Below are 23,679 nucleotides of genomic sequence, written 5' to 3'. Positions count from 1 at the left end.
TGTAGAAATGTATGTTCCAGGTGTGGTTTGCAATTCTGACAAAAGAATTAGAACACAGAGCAGATATAGAAATGAATTCTTCTTTACATAATTAAAATACCACACACATGCCACTGCTTTGCCTGGGAGACAAAAAAACCTCTTTTGTCTTGTACATGCAGACATTTTCTGTACAATCTGGCTTTCTCTCCAGTTTAGTGGGTCAGGAATGTCAGAAATCGTAATCCTTTATAATCCAAGAGAAAAAGCGATTAGATCATGTTGAGCAAAGGCTTAATTTTTTTTTTATTCAGACTTACAAAATCCAGTTTTATGTTTTTTTTGGTTCAATTTTCTCCCTATGTTTCTAAAGGGACTGCCTCTCAAAAAGGAGCATGCTTTTGATTTACTCTTTGCTACCAATTCTGAATGACTGATCCCCTTTATCAATCAACACTATTTGGTCTAAGTTTGCCAGAAATTCCATCATTTTATTTCTTTTGTGTCCTTGGCCACTAACTTCACAATATAGAGGAGGTAGTCTTTTCCCTGTCACTCTATCAAACCCTTCCAGAGGAAGTATTTCTGGATTCTCATATCTTAGAAATTTTTTCTGAAATTTTCATCTTGATGAATCAATGCTGTATATGTTCCATGGTTTTAATATCCTGCATACATTACTCCAACAGCTCCCTAACCATGAGCTTTCACTAATGGCTAGAGCAGATGCACACTTTACTGCAAATTTGCATTTGTATACTTCTCCTACTCTGATTACCATTGAGGATGGAAAGATTAACTTAAGATATGCCCCTCAACATGATTTACTTGCTGCCTTGCTGGAAAAACTCAGACTGTCAATATTACAGATCCACAGGTTTCAATAAACATTTTTAACATTGATATTCTCAACTCACACCACAGATTTTCATCCAAGAGTATCACTTCCATGTGCTTTCATGCAATTCCACTGTAGTCCAAGGCTCCACACTATCAGAACTTATAGCAATGTCTTGTGCACATAACTCTTGCACACATTGACCAAACTGATGAGTTTCCTTCTGTCTAGGGAACCTTGCATTTATTTATTTCTCTCACCTGAAAGTCCATGTCATGTACCCCTCTTCAAAATAGCTGTCTTCTGGCTATCATGTGGTCAGATATCTTCAGCAAGAAATGTTTCCAAAATTGACCAAAAGTTAATTCCCAGCATGCTGTGAGGAGCCCAGAGGAACTTTTCAAACAGCTTTTATACTGCAAGGAGAACTTGTTTCAACAAGCACAAACTGCTGTTTCTGGATCCCTGCAATATAGCTGTCACCGAAGATTATATGTCAACACATATGTAATTAATGCGGTGCTAGGATAGCTAGTCCTGTCCCCAACAGGGTTTACAAAGTGATAAGTTTCAGAATAAAAACTCTTCACCAATTTTTCAGAATGCTGATAAACTATTCCCCATCAAAACGTTTTTGTTATGCTAAAGTTTGAATGTCAAACATTCCCATATTAGACAGTTCATGGTATTATAGATGGCAAGCAGGATAAAGATGGTGCAATCAAAAGGAGAGTTTGTGTCAATCAAATTGTCAGGGGTTCATTCCTCAGGCAAGACTTTGGCAACTTGCAAGGGAACCGCAGCTAAAGTTGATTACCTATTCCAAGTCCAAGTAATATTTAAAGTTAAGGAATAGCCTGCAAGAGAACTGAACAGTGTTGACTGCCTATACAGAGTCTGAGAGAAATATATGTGAATAGATGTCATAGGTTATAGTTAAGGTTGATTGTGGAAGGCACAGAATATCAACATCATATTAACCTACAACAGTTTAAAATATTGCACGTTATGTAATCTTTGGTAATTTCATATATCTTACATCATTTTATTTGTAGTGTTTATATTTTCTTTCATTTGTGGTATTTGTTCATTTTTAATAATCTTTCAAGAATTCTGGGTTGTGCTACTCTCTGAGCCTTGACTAGTTTTACCCCAATCAGATGGGTTCAGGCTGAACTTGGAGGATAGGTGTAAGTGAAAACTACATACAATCTGTCTAGTGCAAGTGCACTGCTGCCCATATTTTAGTAGAAAGAATTGCTTGTCTCCACCATGCTCTCCTTTTCTCTCTTTTCCAGATAATGGAATAGTCTCTACCAATTTCTCATTCTTCCCGGTCATCTTATTAGAGAAGTAGCTGTTGTTTTTGGTGGGGCTGTGTCTGACACCTCTGGAGCTTACCTAACCAGTGCACTTCAGGTGTGGAGACAGTGCAACCCACAGCTTGATTGGCCTCACGGTCTCATTGCTGCCCGACGATGCAATTTGTTGGAACACGCAGTTCTTCAACTCAAATTACTCCTGCCAAGCCTGACATTCTCGGTACAAATCTTGCCCTACAGCTGACTAGCTTGCAGCACTGACAATACACATGCTGAAGCTAATGCCTTCAATGGATAAGGAGGCTACTAAGGAGTTGTTGGTAACTCCCTCTGCAGGTGTACAGTAAATCTGAAGTAATATAATTGACGCAGTCTCCTTGATCTCTGATTCCAGTGCATGGATGGTTTACCATTGGATACCATGCAATACGTTTTACACCTTTTCTCCCCTACACCTGATGCCAACAAGGATCACTGCCTGTCTTGGGATCTGCACACATGTGCAATGTGCCCTGTCTGGTGGCAATTAAGACACTGCTGCTTTTGAAAGGGTATTCAGAGCAGCTGTCCCTAGCATCCCTGTCAAGACCTTCAATTTTATGCAACCACATGAATAGGCTTTCCTGCCTTGAGCACTCACGTAATCCAATGCTCTCCCAACAAAGATCCTTGAGGGATCCATAGGACTCGGCTTTGAAGAAGATCGTGTCATTTTTACCATCTTGGTGATTTTGCTTCCTGCCTGCAGCTGTGGATTGTCTATTGAGCAAATTGTTTTACATTCATCAATGTCCTGTCCATACTCATAGCTAGTCTGCACGCTCCCTCAAACATATTATCCAGCATGTCAAGCAGCTTTGCTTGGATTCTCTTATCTGACAGCCCATACAGTTATACCATAGCACCTGATCTAAAAAGATCTGAAAGTTGCATTTGTTAGCCAGTGTCTCTAATCTGAAAAAATATTCGCCCACCTCTGATCCCCAGTTGCACGCATTGAACTTCTAACCCGCAAAAATCTCAGAAGGCATTAGTTTTAAAAAGTGCTATAAAATTTCCTGCAATATCTTCATGGGAGGTCTTGTCTGTGGTTTGTGGTGCTAATAAGCTCATGACTGTTTCTTATAATTCTAATTATGATTACCGATAATAATAGTCTTCCTCTTTCCTTGAATGGGCTCATTGCTCTGCTCTGCGTTTTCCAGTGGTGTCTCAGTGATACTCTCAGGAACATCTCTCCTCACATACAGAGCAAATAGCTGCAGCTTCTCTCAGATTTCCAGTTCACCCACATTTCCAGTTTGCCATCATTTCCACCATGCCCACCACCTGCACCATTACCAGTTATGTGCGCCATGTTCTCTTTTCCTATGCGCTTGGTTACTGTCTAGCCATTTCCTTAGCTGGAATATCCCAAATTCATCACCAATGTAGTAACTATGGGTTCTTCTCTTTTTAGCTTTTTGGCAGAGTAAGTAAATAAGCTAGACTTTTAATCTAAGCATCCTTTGTTTATGGCTGACGACATCAAGCAGTGGCTGATACAACAATGTATCAAAAGACATTACACTAGCTACATACATAGTTCTTAACTGTATATGCAGTCCCAATATATTACAGATAATGATGGAGTTGTAATGAATGGAGCAGTGCCTGAGGCTGGTGGTGAATGGAAATCAAAGGTGCATTCACTTTCTGTTGTTGTACACACGAGGTAATTGAATTCCTTGCAGCATTGAATCCAGATCCTCTGGGCATCCACATCCATGGCTATTTGTTTTCACTGCCTTCAGTCCACATCTGGAGGCCCCACTCCACTGACGTCCTGCAGAAAAATTACATTTCTCCCTCCAGCTACTTCACTAGGGTCTCCTGGACATTCTCCAAAGCTCACTTTGTCACTCTTCACTGTTTCCCAGGTCTACTTCAGTCGTAGAATGTTTGCCCCTGCCTACTCCAGCCTCAACCACATCCCCACCTGCAGACTAGCTTTAACCAGTGCTAGCCATTCACGATATTGGGCCTTGCTGATCTGTGAAGCTAATGGACAACATTATTGGCACTGACATGTAAATGGACAAGTAGCAAGAAAGTGACATGTCACCTGAATGGCAGTGGGCTAATTGTGCAATTTGATCCTTGTGTCTTTTTTTTGGGAGCTATTGAATTTTACTCCCGTAATAGTTTAATAAGGATTTAACCATTTAGGAAACTTGAATTTTATGTATTAATTTAAACATGCAGGTGCATCAAATTGTAACTGTTCTGAATGAAGTCTAATTTGAAGTGTACAGCCAAATTTAATTTACCCCAGTTCAGATTTTTACTAGAAGCTTTTCTGCATATATATTACACACGCTTAAATATTTAAGTAATCAGGCAGATTGCACTGTCATCAAAATCAGCACAGAATTGGTTAATGACACAGAAACCACTGTTTTCCAATATTAACAGTGGAAATCATTGAAAAGCAATTTACATTAGCGATCTATAATAACTTACTGAATAATTCATACAAAACTGAACTAAATTTACATAGAGTAATGTTTTGCAAATTTATGGTAAGCACTAATTAGTTGCCTTATTTCCCATGACTGTAATATTAAATATTCATAAAATGTGATAGTTACTTTTCAGTTTCTCAATAGTGCTTCATAGAGGCAATTTTAATCCAAACAATTGCAAAGGAGAAGACAATCTGTAGACAAAAACTGTTCTAAAATCTATATGACATTGCAACAGTGTGTTTACTGAGAAGAACTTTAAAGGATACAACTACAAGGAAACCTTTGATTTACATATTAAAGTATGGAGGTCATTAACCTTTGATATCTAATTTAATTACAAATTTTTAACAGATGGAATTTTCAGTCAATTAGTAAAATGCTGAAGCACACTATGACATTTCATAATTTTGTAAGTATATAATATGCAAACCAAAGCACAGTATGCTCTGTTAATTTAACATTGCCAGAATTATTCAGAATGGTTCTTTCTAAGTGCCGTTTGATTTGGGGAAAGTTTTGTCTATGAAGTTCAATGCTAACCCAAACACAATATTAATCAAAAGTTTATTACAGTGTTATTAAAAATATCCCGGGCAATCTTTAATGGAATCCCAGATTCAATGATTTACAGGAAACAGAAAATTGCTGTGTGGTTATCCTTGTCTTTTAAACATGTACAATCAATATCTATTTTAAATAGTAAGTGCATCGGATGCAAATTTGCAGAACCAGGGGCACTTCATACTTCCAATAACATACACTCTATGCATTCTGTTCTAGATTACACAAGTACTTTCAGAAAAATACTTTGAGCACCAAATATAGCCTGCCTAGAATTAGCAGTGCAATGATTTGGGAATGTTACATGGTCATTCTGTGGATTGCCAACAGCTGTTTTGGTCTTGGGCCGTTCACTATAAACTTCGGGCCTGGGGAACCACAGAACTGGAAGGCATGAAAGAAGATGTGCCATTTGGGAATGTGACTGGAACAAGACAGGGAGAGTCAGGAGTTTTATGCCTGACTGGTGTGGTGTCTGCAGGGGTGGAGGGGGTGGAGGTGAGAGTGGGATATGTACAGTGTTGGTCATTGGAGGATTGGTGCCTGATTTTTGGGGGGTGGGTGGAGAATCAGCCATCGTTGATAAGGCCCAGATGGGGTGGGCGATGCTATTGTCCATCAAAAGAGTAGGACTAAGGGGGTGTTGCCCATCAGAGGAAGGACTGGGACAATTTTATTGGGGTCATTTAGGAGGTGGGGGAGGTGACCAGTGCTATTTTTGGCAATTATAGGATCAGGAGTAGGGATTGTTAGAGGTCTGGGGGTGAGGTTTGTAGAATGAGATTAGAGCCTTGCGCATCAGAGGATTAGAAGATTAGGGCCTCAGGAGATTGCAGGGTTTAGCCAGCAAGGTATTTGGGATGTCAGGCTCAGGAGGTCTGATAATGGGATTCATCTGTGGCAGGCACTTAATGCCTTAGGATGGGTGGTCCTTGAGAATAGAGGTAAGTATGGAACCTAAGTGGGGTAAACCAGCTTATTACACTCAATTTGATTTAGATGAGTTCCTCCCAAATAACTATACCCAATAATAGTCAAATTTTGCATATGCTGGAAATTTGAAACAAGCAGAGAAAATGTTCAGAATGCTCAGCAACTCAGGCAGCATCTGTGAGAGGAAAATACCACTGACGGTCCAGAATTTGCAGCCCGTTGGAATTTACAGAGAGAAACTATGTCTGAAGATGCAAGGCCCAACGTATTGTTACAACTTTCTGTAACATTCAGTCATTACAGAGATTTCTAGGGATTAAAGGATCAGAACTGGTCCAGTCCACAAAACAGCTGAAAAAAATATTGAAAGCAGCTAATGCATGACTCCTGGCTTAGCCAGTTGTCAAGCCTAAAATAGTAAATGTTTCTGGAATTCAGGGACATTCCAATACATTCAAAAACTATTAATCTATTCAAACAATTAAAGAAATCAACATTTATTAATATTTTCTAAAAAAATAAAATATTTAAATACATTCAATGTATGGTGGGCCAAAGGGCCTGTATTGTGCTGTATTGTTCAAACAAATAAAAAAAAATACAAATTACCTCACTTAAACATATACATCACAGCTATTGAAATAGGAAATCTGTGCCAAAATTTCAGGTCAATAATATTTTGTCAGAGCTTCAAGAAGATAGAGATGTAACAGTTTTTAAGCAATTGCAGGATGAGGAAAGGAGAGGAAATGAAAGAACAAATTGTAGCCTGTGACCAGGTGGAGAACAAGAGCGATTAAATGAAGGATGGGATGATTGTGTGAGGCAACAATGCGTTATAATGGAACAAGTAAAGAAACAAAAGATGTCTGTAAATTATGGAATCTACTCCACCGTATCTATCAGTGCACTGGGGCATTCCCATTCCATTTTCAGCACTTTGCTTTCACATTGTATCCTCCCTTCCAGAAATGCAATGGAGTCGTTCCTATTTTCTCCCCTACCTGTCTCCACATGGGCAGCACAGTGATGGACCTAAAAGAGTTGCAGCATCACAGCTCCAGAGAACTGGGTTCAATCCTGATCTCCTGTGTGGAGTTTGCACGTTCTTTCTGTGAACCAGCGGGTTTCCTCTGGGTGCTCTGGCCGCCTTCTCTGCATTTTGAAGGCATGTGTGTTGGCTGTTTAATTGGCCACTGCAAATTGCCTTTAGTGTGTAGGTTAGTGATAGAATTTGGGGTAGTTAGTGGGAATGTTGGAGAATAAAATGGAATTAGTGTAAAATGGCTGCTTGATAGTTGATGCAGACTCAAAGGGTAAAGTTTTAGTGCTACATGACTCTATGTAACATTGACTGGATCATTTTTGGTCATTTTACCACATTTAGCATACCATATACACTTTCCCTCCTGAGTTTCAGGCCATTTTAATTCCCACAGACACTCTGACATCTGTTCTCAACATCCAACGTTCATCCAATGAAGCCCATGAAGCCTTGAGCAGCACTACCTCACGTTTCAATGTACCACCTCCGGACTCAACAGAGAGTGGAGGGGAGGCAAGTTTGTGTCATGGAGTGGGCTGTGTCCATAAATCTCTGCAATTTCTTGTGGTCTTGTGCAGTGCAATTGCCATAGTAAATTGTGATGCATTCGGATATGTGGAATACAGACACTGAATGAATGAATGTGTGATAATCAGCAATTGCTTTGTGTTAGTCGCGACTGGATGTATAAGAATACTTAACATTCAGAATGGCTTCATAATGAGTACTGTGCAGAAGGGGATGACCAGCTGTGGGGGCGGGGGGATGTTAAAAGTCGGCACTGGGTGACTGTGTGGATTTGAATTTCTTTATTTATCAGCAACTCTTACTTGTGATTGTTGCTGAGACATCACAATTTCCTGATTTTCCTTCAGAGTGCTGACAAGCTGCCTTCCTGATCCTGCAGATGGCGAGAAAACCAACCACCTATTTTTTGAGGTACCTCTAATATAGCAAATAATTGAGCACACAGGAAAGGGAAAGTATTTCTCTAAGTACGTTGTGTGACTTGGTCATGTCCGTGTTAAAGTATGCAAGGTGGCAACTGCCCTTGCTGTGACAGGTTAAGCCTCTCCTGTGTTAGGCCTAAATTTTTCATGAGCTGCTGCAATCCAGTTGCCAAATATCACACACTGGCTTACCACACTCCATCAGTCTGGACTTAATGAGAGCACAGGCTTGGTCTGGCAGTGGGTTGCATTGTTCTAAATAGGGTTTGTTAATGTTTTAATGACTGCGCTTATAGAGGCAAGTAGAGAGTATTCTTCTGTGGCTTCAGGGCTACACTGATGATGACAAGTGGAAATCAATGCCCTGTGCCTTGGAGCTTTAAAGAATTTCTCCCACAATCCAGTCCTGAATCTTGTGAAATGACTTTGAGAGTCAAGACTCCCCTGCAGGATTTGGAGTCTCTGAAATGCAGCTGGAGCCATAGTAATTGCTTCTGCTTATTTTCTGACCAATGATGATTCCCAGGATATCTCCTTGATGCAACTGGCAATGGTAAATTAAGGGGAAATGGCCATTCCAAATCCATGTGGTGGCAAGTTCTTTTTGCATTTGGGCATAGACTGCTTCTCAGTGCCTGGAGTAGGTGGGGTGAGGTCCTCAAATAAATTGAAGGGATATAAAGCATGTTATGGCAACACATCCAAAAAGGGCCTCCCCTCGTCATCTGCCCCATCTCTCCTCCGCTTGATATTCTTGCTTCCTTCTGTGCTTGCTGCTGCATTGAGGCAATGTGCCCTCGTGATTGTCAGATTATATACCAGGGCAACAACAAAGCATGATCCTCTGGAAAGTAAAGTACCTTGGCTGTGGTAGTAATTATGCTTTCCAACATGGCTTGGAGCCCAGATTGGCATGAGGAGCCAATGACAGAGGGGATAGCTCTTGACCACAAGAAACATAGGTCCCTCTGCCACAGTGGTTGAAATATCACAGAGATGAGGTCTACCTCAGGATGAATGTGCACACTCTTGATATGCAACATTGACTTTAAGGATTATCTGATGCTGGTCAGTGTGAAAGTTCAGGGAGTAGTAGGCTTTGTGGATCCTAATGAGCACTGTGTTCACATGTAGAACCTAGATCGTACAGATGTGATGGGTCACATAGCCTTTGCTGTGCACTTTCATGGCTCTATATCTTGGTTATCATTCCCTGATGCTTCAGGAAGCCCTCACACATCCACATATTCACAACATCTACTGTTCTTTGCTCTAGGAGAAAGAGATGTGTTTCCTGCTCCTGTCTGAAGCATCTCTAATGTCTTGAATACAGTAGTGTCTGCTGTGTCTTTTAACCCTTTTCCTCTTCATCATGCTGGGAGCCTGGAGGGTCTCCACCAAAGTATCTACTGTATGTTAGGTGGCAATGAATGTCGCTCTTATGTTTAGCACTCACCCACAGATGGACTCCCCACATGCCAATTCCATGGAATGAAGGGAGCTTTGCTCAGTATGACTCCCCAATAAACCTGTAAATATCACAGGTGTAGCACATGTCTCTATGGTTTAGTAAATATCTTGTCTCCTTTCTTTAAAAAAACATTGGAGTTGAATTTTAAGATAAGATAAGATCTTTATTAGTCACATGTACATCGAAACACACAGTGAAATACATCTTCTGTGTAGTTATTTTGGGGGGCAGCCCGCAAGTGTCGCCACGCTTCCAGCGCCAACATAGCATGCCCATAACTTCCTAACCTGTACGTCTTTGGAATGTGGGAGGAAATCGGAGCACCCGGAGGAAACCAACACAGACACGAGGAGAACGTACAAACTCCTTACAGACAGTGGCCAGATTTGAACCTGGGTCGCTGGCGCTGTAAAGCATTATGCTAACCAATGTATAAAGTTTAGTAAATGCTCATCGTTTGTGAAATTTCTAAATTTAGGCATTTAATCATGTGTTTTCTCAAGCAGGGCAGGGGTGAGTTACTTTGCTCAAGCAAAGGTACTAGAAAAGATGATTTGTTCTCTTTACATTGGAGAAAGTTAGGGTAAGATTAAATAGGAATATTCAGAGTTATGAGGGGTTATGATAAAGTAAAAATGGTGAACCTTTCACACTGACAAGCAGTTGATGAAATGACACAGATTTAAATTAATGGTAAGAGAAACAGAGGTAAATAAGCAAGTTCATTTTTATGCAGCATATTGTTATGATTTAGAGCATGCAGCCTGACATGATGATGGATGCAGATTCAATAGTAGCAATAAAAATTGAATTGAATATACACTGAAAAGGAAAAAAAATAGCAAAATTATTAGGAGAGCAGAAGGGAGTGGAGAAGCATATTCAAAAAAGCTGATACAGCCAAGATGGCCAAATGGCAGTATTCTGTGGTATGTGACAATATGACATGGATTACTTGTTTTAATGTTGCAATAGCACTTGTATGGAATGAAAGAACAAATCATGGAGCTGTCTTTGACCTCAACACTTTCTTTGTAATTTAGCATTTTGAAAACATTCACAGGATAAAAAAAATGAAGTTAAATACAAAAAGAAATTAATATTAAGCATTATGGCTAATTCACACAAATAAAAGATTGTTGGACTTAACTCAAGTAATCTTTTACTATAGTTCAATAACCCCTTTAAATAACCAGAGCCAATAAATAATGTTGCAAAGGATGGAGGACTTGACCTACCAAGGTTACCTACAGAAGACTCAAAGCCTGATTCAAAGCTATGCATCACTTTGAGCAACATAATGAACAGAAAACTCTACTAAAGCAGGCATAAAGCATGAAAATGCAGGAATGCAAGACCGGGGGTAGGTCATTCAGCCCCAGAACTTACTCCATCATTGAATTGGGTCATGCTGATCTGCATCTTAACTGAACCTAACCACGTTGTCCTCCTATCCTTGCTGGAAAATGTCTATTAATTTCAGTTTTGAATTTTCAATTGATTGAACCTCAACAGCATTATGGGGGAAAGAATTCCATTGGCTTTTACGTGAAGGAAGTGCTTTCACACATTGTCATTGAGCAGTCTGGTTGTAAATTTTAGATTATTTCTCCCTAATTTCTGCTCCTCCAGCAGAACTAACTTTCCTCTATCTCCCTGGTCAATTCCTTGATTCATCTTACACACCTTAAGGAAACTACTCCTTATCTCTTATAATAAGTAAATAAAAACTGAAGATGCTGGAAATGTTCAGCAGGTTAGGCAATGGGGAGAAAAAGTGATGAGAGACCATTGCCCTGAAACAATAACTCTATTTCCCTCTCTACAAATACTGTCTGGTTTGTTAACTATCACAAACATGTTCTGTTTTCATTGCAGATTTCCAGAATCCATGGGAATTTGTTCTTGCCTTATCTTATTTAAGGGAATGCTAACCTATTAACACTCTGTAAACTATCATCTTTTCTTCCTGACTGGAAGGAACAGTGAGTGCCAATTTATGCATTAATTTATTCTCTGTCTTTTGTTGTCACTCTTCACTCTGGATTCACTCTGAATATTCAGGCTGTATTTGAGGGGAAGACAGATAGCTGTCTCATAAATGATGGTAAAGCAGGATAAAGAGTTTGTTAATAAGTACTATTGGGAATTCCTTTGCAGATTTAAGCTAGAATTAGCATCAAATATTTGTACACTGTCACTGGAGGAAATGGAGTTGGATTACAGGGAGAAGGCAGGACAATGGGGTTGAGAGGGGAAAATAAATCAGCCATGATCGAATGGCGGAGCAGACTCGATGGGCTGAATGGCCTGATTCTGCTCCTATGTCTTATGGTCTTTATAATCTGAAGTAAATGGGGTCAGAAAATCTGCACAAAGTTTGCCAGCACATGAACAGAACACTCTGAAAGAATTCATTTAATAAAATTAAAGTGTACGGGGCATGCCACACATCAGAGAGCCATTTCACAAGCTTCCTGCCATCCTCATGACTTCTGGGGATTCCCAATAGAAATAACAAAATACAGTATTGAAATAGTAATCAAATGATAAAAGCATACTCTCCAATGTATCTTCTGTCAGTTGCATAGGAGCAACACTAAGTGTAAAGAACATTTATTTGTTCCTGGCATCCAGTATTGGTGTGTATAGAAGTGAGCAATTTAAAAGTTAAAAAGCCATAGAAGTAATTTGACTTTATATTTCTTTTAAAACATATTGGTCACAACTGATGTCTTAGACCACAGTATGCTAATTTGACCTGCAAACTGAAAATTCTGGACCTGTAGAAAAGATCAGCCATTACTAGGAAAGTTGTGCATATGAAAACCTGTATTCAGGACTTTGTCCCATTTTCCCTCTTCAGGTGCTGATCAACCTGTTGTGTTTCCTTTTATCTATAATAGCCATGACAAAAGGATCCAAAATTGTGGATGTAGACAAGAATGTGAAATTTTAACAGAGGTTGCTAGTTCTGAATCCAAGCATTCAACATTGCTTCCACTTGGTTATTTTTACTTAGGGAATTACCAGTTCTCTTTCCATATCCAGGGCAATGTTTTATCTGAGGAAGAGAGAAAAACCTCCAAGAATTTTATATCAGATAGCGAAAGTTTGCCTCTTGATAAATAGTAGAGCAACTTCGGAAAAAAACATGAGAAGGCCATAGAGATCATGTCGAAGGAGAAAGTAAAGCAGAGAGACAACCACACTAAGATCTAATTAAGAAGGTACATTACTGAAAAAACATTAAAGAAGACCTTTTCAATGATTTAAGTAATTTAGGATTGACGGTGATATCATTCTCGATTCAGGCCACGATAGATACTTGGAAAAAAAGTGGAAGGACTAACGTGCTGCCTGTTTAACATAATGCTTTGACTGCTACAATTTAATCAGAAGATAGGACGGTAAATAACCTTCTAAACTTGGATTAACTGGTCTGATTTATATATTTTTCCTCCAGAAGACAATGTATGAACATACTGTGAAAAATCTGAAGACAGTTTCATTGCTTGTAATTAAAGACTGTGGAGAGATAATGTGGACATTTGCAGATCTTTTCCTGTATCACTGATTTGCCCCACAGTAACATTGAAATTAAATTAAAAATGAACCACTTTTTGAAAAAAAATAAGAAGGTTACCTTGTCATGTTTATCGCACGTCGCTGCTGAAGGATTATCCCACCAATCTGGATGTGCCAAATGTAGGTAATTTACTTCCATTTTCCCATTAATTCAGGCCCACCTGTGATGAAGAGATGACTAAATTGGTACATCGGTTTTAATTAGATCTCTTGCTGCCTGGATGAAGTGTAGACTACACGGTGGTATTTGTAGCTCATCTGAGCTTATCGTATAGTGTGCTTCAGAAATACATGAATGATGTTGATTAAGAACATTATCATAACTCATCAGAACAAATACAAAGCCACATTTCTTTACCTGTCTAATCTCCTAAAATGTGACTGATGTCAGAGGCCTATGTTACAGAAGATATTGGTTTTAAAGAAATTCATGTTTATTAGGCAAGAGCAATCGAGTCTCTGCCATTAGCCACATACCCATAACAACATTGTTTGATCCATCACTGCTCTAACATTTGCATAATTTATGGCTGTGAAGCTTTGTTATTGTTTTATGCACCCTTAAGCTGAAGTTTCTCAAATCTTGCTGCTCATCTCAGTAAAAAGTTATTCTGTATTGTACTGAAATGCACAACATAGGCCAAAGGTGGCTCCTTCTGTGCTCTACGATTAGTCTGTGACTCCTCTGCAGTTGAAAAGATGAGGATTTATAGCTCTATAGAGTCGATGGTAAATATCTAAAAATCTGTTGAGATGATTAGATAATATTAAAAGATGATGATGAATTTATTTGGATGTCAGTAATGTCAGTATCTGAAATAGCTTTGCCCTACATCACTTGGCTCTAACCTCTGATATCAAAATAACCAGCCTTATCAAAAATTAATGATCCATATTACGTTAAACCTAGATGTCTGTCAGTGTATTACTGCCAGTCATTCAGACATGTGGTTCACTTGAAGAACAAATCACACTTGCTGATAATGATGCCATATGAGTTTGTTGCATGGATTTGTCTTGAAGTACAAATTTTGAAAGAGTCCTTTGGCAAAGTGGACTGTCACTGACAATTGAAGGGGAATGTGGGCCTGAGTGCATGACTGTGGAGTGAGCTTGGTGGCTTGAGCAAAACTGTAAAGTGCAAGTGGAAACCTACTTGATGTATTAATAAAACTCATGTCCCATGTTAAATCTCACATTTTCCTCTACAAAAATGAGGTCAGAATTGCTGGATTGTCTGCCATTTTTATATCTTTTCATTTCTGGCAAGCTGTTCCTTTATTTTCTTTAGTTTCAATGTTGACTGCCTGCTTTTCTCCACGGATGCTGCCTGGCCTGCATGGTACCCAATAGGAAATTGATTTTGCCTGGGGTAAATAGTTCTAACAATTATTACTGGGTGAAATTGCAAAATTCACAAAGTCGGCCAAGGGCTCCCACTTGATATTTTCCTGGCATTGGGCGCGCACCCAATGACATCAGTATTCATATAACAGAAGTTTCTACCTGTACCAACATAAGTTGGTGCTCAAAGCTCCACATAACTACCACTTGCTATTTAAAGGGATACTGCTGACATCAGCATGTTGATCTAGAAGAAGATCCTAATGATAGTTTGCTTACCCTTCCAGTGAATTTGCAGGAGTTTATGGAGATGAATTTGGTGTCCATCTGTCTGGAGAGGATCTTGCTGCCTGCTGAACCTGTGGATAAACTTTGCCAGTGGCAAAGGTCTCCACAACCCTAAAGGTTTTGACTTGGGAGCAATCTGAAGTCACGCTGCGGGACCTGACAGTCTGAGGCAGAAATGCTTAAAGCAGGTGACCAATGGTTTGGTTTTCCAGAACGGCCAATTGTTTCAGTTTAGCTGTAATTAGGCAAATGAAATTGAGCACATGGTCAGGTCGTGGTTTTGCTTGGACTCCTGCAGGTACAGGGCCTCAGTGGCTGTACAGATGTTCCAGTTGTGGTAATTCGGTATCACTCAGCAGCATCCATAAACTGCACTGGTTTCCATTTCATAAATACACAGCTGGAGTGTAACCACATAAAGATATTATATTGATCTTTTGGAACACCAAGGCCAGATTACTGACTGGCTCCTCAGACAGAAAGGAAAGCCTAACAAGGCCTGGTTGTCATGAGGCCATGGGACAATGTTCTACCATATCAAAACATTCCGGTGCACTCAGTGCAACTTCAGGGCTTCAACAGACTGCTATGTCAGAGATACTCATGGTTGACGTAAACTAGGTTGAGGAGCCCTTGTGACCAATGCCATAGCCTGATCCACTACATTCATATGGGGGAGACTTGTACATTGGATACAAGGAAGCTTTCATCATACTGACTGAACAAGAGGCAACTTCGTCAGAGGCCCCATTTCCATGTCCCTGTCTCTGTCATCCTTCCCATGCCTCTCACTCACTTCCTTGTTTGCAATGGGATGCTAAAAATTTTGCTGCATTTCTCTGAGGCACTAAGCAGCCAGAGCAAGAGTATTATGTATCTTGTCGAGTGAGATATTCATAGTGTGCAAGTGAAGTGAAAAGTGGGAAGATACATCTGAGAATTAAGAACAGGATAGATTTGGACCTGTTGACCTTTTTTTTAGTTCTTAAACTGTATTTTCTGCTTGAACAGCTATTCACATTTATGAAAGGAAAAAAGAAGTTAGTGTAATAATGCAAGATGTTTGGTGCTTCCGTGTGCAAATCTTGGCAAAAGCTTTACTAAAGTTTGTTTTCAACTTTTAACTGACCTTGCAGCAATCACTTCTGCACACTTCTCAAATAAATGTGCAATGTAGATAGATAAGTAATGTGATTCAAAATCAATGATTTTTGTATACTAGTTCCTGCTTTACAATCTCTCAGCCTATCTGATCTGGTTGTAATTACCTTCTCCCAAAATTTATTGTTTTGAGTGAATTTTCTTTTCATGAGCATATTTTCCATAATATTTACTGAGATGTTCACCCACAATGGGACAGTCCTTTCTTTTATACAAGGCATATTTAATGATTATTATCTATAAACACTGAGATTTCAATTTCCTTTGTGCAATCATCCAGGAGCAGCAGTCGCACTACGTTATCTTTATTGCTAATGTAGTTATTCACATGAATCTTTTTATGATGCTTCACAGTCCAGTTTCCAGCATTCTGTTAGAATAACCAATCAAATACACATACAATGTCCCCGCACTTTGTTAGAATAACCAATCAAATTCACGAAACATATTTTTATTCACAGTTTAACTCCTCTCCTTTTATATGTATTCTAGTTTTGAAATGCAATGTTCATTAAAACTTATTTTGTTATTCTTATAAAGCATAAGGATGAGTGCTATGCAGGCACATGCAGTGATTAGTCGGGCTTATCATAGAAAAGAACAATTTAGGGAAGGAGTAAAAATCGTCTCCAAATCCTCACCAAATTACACAATAGGTGCCTTTTCCTAGCTTGTTGCAAAGGAGTGAATGTAGATTTTAGCAATATTTAACATCTGCAGACTAGTATTGCTAAAATATTTTATCAAATTCCATCTTCTCTAGAAATCTAATTTATTTGTTTATGATAGTTGGCTTGTAAATACTTCAGAGTATGTCATTGTATCAAGTTTGTGTGGATAATCAGGAATGATGTATTCAGTCTAATGGTTTAGCTAAGAGTTTTTTTCCTGAACACTGTTATTTTAAATCTTTTCATAGAACCAAGTTTTTAAAAACATCAGGTAACATATGTTCAATGAAAATCAATTCTTACCCATGAAATTAATATGCTAGTCTTTACTTCACAGCTAACAGAGAGAGAGGGGGAGAGATATCCCATGGAAACACATGGCCAGTAAGATAGTTGAAATATAATAATCAAGTTTTAAAGTGGACATTTTTAAGTTTTTTGAAATAAATATTAATACTGTGCTGTACTGTGATGTAGGTCCATCCCTCAATACCTCATGCAATAAGTTACTGATCTTGAATATTTTGCAGAGCATCAGAACAAAGCTGTTTCCTCAAAGTGGGAGCTGAAAAGTGGGTGAGTCTGGGCAATCTTGTGCACTTTCAAGTCATTTGTCACAAAACTATAGGCTTGTTTACAGGACCTTTTAATGTAGTTTTAGATAACTGGCACTTCTGTGGCCTATTAACATGTCTAGTTATTTTGCTTCTGTTAATCCAGTCAACCAATATGCCAAGTTATGATTACTTAGTTCTGCCTACAATATGTTGCTTCCAGTGTTGAACATTTTATTTTTGTTTTTATGTTCCAGCTTTGGAAGTTGGCACCTGCAATGTAAGGTATGTCTGATGCCGCTCCTGTTATGCTACTCATTGAGCCAGGATTGCTAAACTGGGTGACTGATTGTGGTAGAGTGAGAAATATAGCAAAGTGTACAGATTGTGATGGACCACAACCTTGCTGTATCTAGTGGTTCATAGCACATCATGAGTTCAGATAATTGAGCTGCTGAATACATTGCAGATTTTTACCATTGTGGGAGAGACACAAAGCACGATGAAGATTGTCTTCATTGTGAAACTGAGACTTTAAGGATATGTGCAGTGGTCATTCATGACAATTCTGTTATGAATAGATGCATGTGTACCAGGTAGATTAGTGAGGAAATGTTTACTAAGTTTTACCCTCATCTTGATTCCCTCACTGTCTTTCCTTCAGATCTCACAACAATGGAACTAATTAATCACTTATGGTAATAGACATTGGAAGTCCCTCAACCAGAATACTTTCTTTGTTCTTTCTACACTCAGTACTTCTTGTACATAGTGCAACAATTCGTAAACTGAGGGAGGATGATGGGTATTGATTGGAGAAGTTTTGGGAGGGAATTCCTGAGCTTGGGGTGTAGGTTGTGTATTTTCATTCTAACTGCCTTCATTCATCTGTCAATTAGATGGCTCTATAAATAACCAAAGTACCTGAGCAACCCTGGCCTCACCCTATCAGAGCCATTCCATTTGTTCTATCCATCCTTTCCCTACCCTCCTTGCAACTTAAGATTAAATTATTTTCTCACTTTTCCAGATATGATGAAGCACCTTTGACCAGAAACATTAACTCTGTTTGTCTTTCCACATATGATGTCTGACTTGCAGAATGTTTCTCACATTTTGCGTTTTTATTGTAAGATGGAAACTTTGCTTTACCAGGAGCCAATCTAGTTCAGCAAACCTGGGGTGATGGGTGCATTGGTGTAGTTGAGACATGGGCATGACCTCAAGGTTACAGTGTGCTACGAAATATCTAAATCTAGATTTAATAAAAATATTACGAGGGTTTCAGCAGCAGGTGAGTGAAAGAGAGCCATGTCAGGTGGTGTAATAGAGGTAGTAAAAGGTGCTCTTGGTGATGAAACAAGTCTGAGATCCAAAAGTCACAACTTGGATTCAAATATGACCAACTTTAAGTTCAGTTTTAGTCAGAGATTTGAATGGAATAGTTTTCTAGTAAACATTGAGATACAGACTGAAAGTGATGGCATTGGCCTTCACAATATTTGGTTGGTGAAAATTTTTTCTCAACCTGTGCTTGATCACAGACAGACAGTCTGACAGTTAGAGACTTTGAAAGGCTCAAGTGAGTTGGTGTTCAGTGGCTCGGTATTTCAAAAATGTATCCACCACCTCTCTAAATGCTCCCAGTGATCTAGCCTCTCCAAACCTCTGGGTAGAGAATTTCAGAGATTCACCACACTCTGTGAGAAGAAGTTCCTGTGCACCTCAGTTTTAAATGACTGCCCCCTTAACTTGTAACTATGTCTCCTTGTTCGTGACTATCCCACATATCAGTGGAAACATCTCAACAACTACGCTGTCATGTTCCCCTAGAATCTTCTGTGTTTCAATGAAATCACCCCCTCATTCTTCTAAACTCCAAAGAATACAAATGTAACTTGTGTAGCCGTACACGTTAGGACAACCCAATATAGGCCATACTGGGTAAGAACAATAGATTTCCTTCCCTAAAGGGTACCAGTGAACCAGATTGCCTTTTATAATAATCTGGTAGTTAAGTGATACCATTCCTGAAATTAGGTTTTCATCCTGGATTTACCTAACTAACTGAATTAAAATTCCCTAGCTACCAGTGATTTTTGAACCTGTGTCTCCAGATCTGAATTACCATGGAACTGTTCTCATTCCTGTGAGATGTGACTGAGAGACTTGGAGCAATGATAAGCATGTGACAATGCAATGGATTACATTAACTTTACCTATTATTGATAGACTTTGTTGGTGGATGAGTGATTATGTTGTGGTCAGTTGGGATCGTGAAGGACTTTGTAAAAAATGTCTTTTAAAGATGTATTCACTGACCTTCATCACTCGTGTGAAGTAACTAAATTTCCTGCTACGCTGCCTTTGGGACATCTGCCATTGCCCTCCAGAGTTTCTGTTGCCAAAGCTTTCTAATGGTGTGTACAAACGGTACATTTTTTATTGTTTATGATGACTGGAGATTAAGTTAACGCATATCCAATCAAATAATTTGAGAAAAAATGTTGCAAAAGGGCAATGTCTGATCAAGTAGATTTGCAGGTCTAAATTTTACAGCACTTCCTCTTGAGAGCTGTAGGATAGCTTTAGAAAATCTATCTCTGCTGTATTATCCACTCGTAGAATGTGGCTTAAATGCAAAATTAAATACCTGTGAGGGTATAGTGATGATTTTCACCCATGGGTGACTGAAGGTCATGTAGCGTCATCAGAAAAAGTTCTGGGTGAGTGGGCAAAACCCTGAAAATGTTACCTTAATTCATAGACCTCAGGTGCGGTGTAAAGCCTATCTTGCCCTTTATTTCACAAAATAATGCCTCTACATTGTAAGCTGCAGAGAAATTTCAGTACTCCTGGCGGTTAGCAGTCTGTTATCAGCTGTCATCTATACCCTTGAGACTCTTTGACTAGTAACTGTTTGCCGCAGTGGGTATATTCAGTATCATTAGAATGTGATGTGCGCACACATCCTTTTCTTTAAAGAGCTCAGTGCTGACGAAAGTTCATGGTTCAAAACATATCCCATTACCTTGTCTGGCAATATATCACTGTTCACTGGAGGGTTCCCTCTGTAGCTGGCAACGTACGGGTCAACCAAATCCATCATGATTGTTGTTAAGTCATTATTAGCTGATTTTGTATTCCTGGAAGATATTTGTCAGGTCATAACTAGCTGATTGTGTGTACCCCACCGTGACAGGCAAATGAGATGGTCAGTAGTGCAGGCAAGGAGAAGTGATAGTGGTAAATGTGTCCTATATAGAAGCAGCATTGGTTAAATTGTAACAGTTACAAAAAATACATTTTTCTCTCGGTGTAATAACAGGAACTGTTGCAGAATGATATATAATTGTGCGTTTACCATTGTTAGGTATGAAAATGTGATAGCCAGATACAAAGATCCTACAAATGGAAATTTTAACAGTTAATTATTTTAGCTAAATGAAGGATGTTAGTCAAGAAGTGGTTTTAATAATAGCAGTTCCAGACCAAATGCCATCTGGGACATAAAGGCTTAGTTTGATGCCAGATCTTAAATATAGTATTTTTGTGATGACTCTTACGGTTAACTTAGTGTTACGGTTAACACTGTTATGGTTGACTCTTATGGTTAACTTAGTGCTCCAAGTTTTTGAGACTTTCACCTGTACTTTAGTCTAGACCATACTCTCAGATCTGGAGCCAATAAATTCATACAGTTGAAGGATAGAATGATAGGAAAAAAAGGTTTCCCATCTACATTACCAATCATTCTCACATTTCATTTGATAATCTGTCCATCTTCAATTTATAGATTAGGTTAGTTGTGACAGTACTCCATACTAATATGATTCAACTCAATGCCACAGCCATATTGAACAATGGAAGAGATAATTGTAAGATCAGATGAACTCTGCCAAATTTTTCCCCTTCTTTATGGCCAGAAGCTCATTTGGCACAGGTCCCTGGTAATCAAGAATTTCAGAGGTCAGTGTGTGATTGCTGGTAGGTGTGGAAGTTGATCGTGATTGTGAGGAGGAAAGATTGCAGGAGAGGTTGGAAGCTGATGGGAAGGGAGATCTGATTGTGGGAGGGAGGTTTGCTTCACGCCATGGGGAAGGATCACTGCTTCTCCTGGGTTATAGATGATGCTGGATTAACTCCTTGGTAGATCTGATGGTTTAGGCTTCCCTTTAACAACTGTTTCTTTAGAATTCTGGAGGTGTTAAATCTAAATCACTGAAAAAATCTGAGACACTCTGCCCTCTATAAGTAAGATAATTACTGACCATTGTGGATTAGCAAACTAATCCTAGACACACCTAGGTTTGCTTGGAAGTTGATACACTCATGGTGGATTAGGTTCTCTCTTTTAACAAGTCAACCTTCTGCCTCCCTCTCCCCACTGCCTCACATTGTGCCACTCATCCAGAGGAGTTAAAACTCCCCCTTCCTCCTGGGTCATATTTATTTTCCTGGCTTTATTATCAAGGCAATATATCAGTAGGTAATCAGACATAAGGGCTTAAAATATTAATTTATGAGAACATTGCTTATGGTTAGTTTATGTTCCCTCCAGTTTGGAGGTTGATTGGCGAAATAATCGATATTTGCAACTGTTTAAAGAATTTGCTGGGGTAAATACAGGAAAACCACTTTCTTTGCTGGGAAAATGCATAACAGATGCACAACAGTCTTAGAGTCAGAACAAGGAGACTGAGGAATGAAATCTGTAAATAACGATTCCTTCAAAGGATGAAGGAAAGCTGCTCATCTTTTCTCCAAAAGACTACAAGTGCTAGGTCAGATGAAATTTTTAAGACTGAAATTTTCATTGATAAGGGTGTCCAGGAACATGATGGGATGGATGAGTTGAGGTACAGACCAGCCATGAAACTGACTGGTGGGATAGGTTGAAGCACCTGCACAGCCTGTTCCTTCCATGGATTTCAAAAATTACTTTTTTCTTAATCAGAAGCTTGGCCCTATTTAAGCATCCATTGAAAGCAAAGTTGCCTCTGCTGGCCCACAGCAAGACTTTGACAAATATGGGCTAACAAAAGGCAAGGTTTCAGGTAAATACAAGGCATTGGCCAGCTCTGAAACAAACAGCCGATCCACCAAGCGTTGGGCATCGGCAGCAGCACCATAGTGCCTGAGACACGGATGTTAATTTTCTATGGACCGTCATGGATGAGAATCTTAACTGAATCAGCCATATTAATCACATGGCTGCAGGAAGAGGTCAAAAGTGGGGTACTCTGTGATTGGTGACTCCTCAAATTTCATCATCATTTATAAGGCTCAAGTCAGAAGTATGTTGAAAAATTCACCATTAGCTCGGATGGATGGATTAAGTGGCACATAATGAAGCTCCTTACCATATAGCAGAGAGCTGATGAGTTGGTGACCCCAGATGCTGTGATCAACATCCATCTATTCCTGCACTGTCACTCTGTGGCTGCTTTATTTACACTACAGGATGTATTGCAATAACTCACCAGAGTTACTTCAATGACAGCTTCTAGTGTTATGGCTTCAACCATCAAGAGGAGCAAGTTCATCGAACGCCATAATGTTTCTCTGCAGGTCACACAGCCCCTTTGCTTGGACAATTACCACTTCTTCATCAATCCTCAAGCAATATCCTGGATTCCCTAACATGTAGCATTGTGATGGAACCAGGACCCCACAGGCAGCAGCAGTTCAAGCTACTCTCCACTCAGTCCAAATAGAGAAGGTAATCATGCATTGTCTCAAGAACAATATTTTAACTTATTCTCCAAGCTATTGTGATGTAATATAATTGAAAATGGTTTATCTAAAACACTAGTTTTTTTATGCTCTCTGATTGATCAGATTATAAAGGCATCAAGATGCCCAGATACTTTAAATTAAGAAAAACCCATCTCTGAGCAGAGGAGGCTATTTTAGCATAACCTTTGGGTGGCTGGAATAGGAAAAGCTGATTTTATTACATCAGTTTCCCACAGCCAGGTTAGGTTAAAATGGCACTGGACATAACTGCCCTGAGCTGTAACAGATGTCTCTTAATGTTCATGTGGTTGGAAGAGGAAAATCTGTCAATTTCTAATTCCTATCTGGAGACTCCTGCTGGAAAGATGTGTACAAAAATCAGGTGAGGACAGGATTAGGTTTGACTACAATGTCCCAAAAGATCAAATCACCTGCCAATATTGACTGCCCAGGCAAATAAAGAATTGGCAGCTTGGATGAGATGCCAAAGGATCACTATTGCAGAACTGTTCTCCTGTGCAAGTTGCTGCATTAAGGTCAAAAGGAATTATGAGAAGGATTCAGGGAGGAAATTGAGCTAGAGAAAGAATTGGAAGAGTGGAAGAATATGCTGACATTTACAAAGAAACATTCAAAATAATATTTCAGGACATTTTCTGGTGACTATTGTAGCAAAGTTACAGCTGTTAAATGGGCTCTGGTGTTACAAAGAAAAGCATTCACTGTTT

Source organism: Pristis pectinata, chromosome 9, assembly GCF_009764475.1.
Source record: "Pristis pectinata isolate sPriPec2 chromosome 9, sPriPec2.1.pri, whole genome shotgun sequence".
Classification (NCBI taxonomy): domain Eukaryota; kingdom Metazoa; phylum Chordata; class Chondrichthyes; order Rhinopristiformes; family Pristidae; genus Pristis; species Pristis pectinata.
The sequence above is the reverse complement of the archived record's forward strand: the minus strand, read 5'-3'. Positions refer to the sequence as shown.